The sequence below is a fragment of the Corylus avellana genome, chromosome 7, assembly GCF_965113065.1.
Source record: "Corylus avellana chromosome 7, dhCorAvel1.hap1.2, whole genome shotgun sequence".
Classification (NCBI taxonomy): Eukaryota; Viridiplantae; Streptophyta; class Magnoliopsida; order Fagales; family Betulaceae; genus Corylus; species Corylus avellana.
This window is the reverse complement of record NC_142496.1, coordinates 15,386,582-15,387,062: the sequence shown is the minus strand read 5'-3', so window position 1 is coordinate 15,387,062 and position 481 is coordinate 15,386,582.

The window sequence follows — 481 nt, the reverse complement described above, 5'->3', positions numbered from 1 at the left end:
AAGATTAGTTGAGTATATATTTTATATCTGATTTTATTGTATTTTCTGTCTCGCTACTTATTAATTGGCCGGTCGATCTATCCTCGTTAAATTGAACTTATTCAAACCGAGAATTTTTATGATAATTGGATCTAACCAAAAGAAGAGACAATAACTTGTTTAAAAAAAAAAAAAAAAAAAACCAACATCGATCGTCCCAGTTTTGGAATGTACGAGGTGTGGTAATTATCTTATAATGTAAAGCATCTTGATCAGCAAAACATGATGGAACCGAAAATAATAATATTAAAAATGTTGCACAAACAAAAAATTAATAATAAATAATAATGACATAATATATGGCACCAATTTTTGGCTGTATGTGTGCATGTGGTTGGAGTATTATCAGTATAATGAAAATCAGCCGAAGTTGATGGAATCTCCTAATGAATTAATAAAAACTGTCAATATTCATGAATTACTAATTAAAAATACCCCTAAG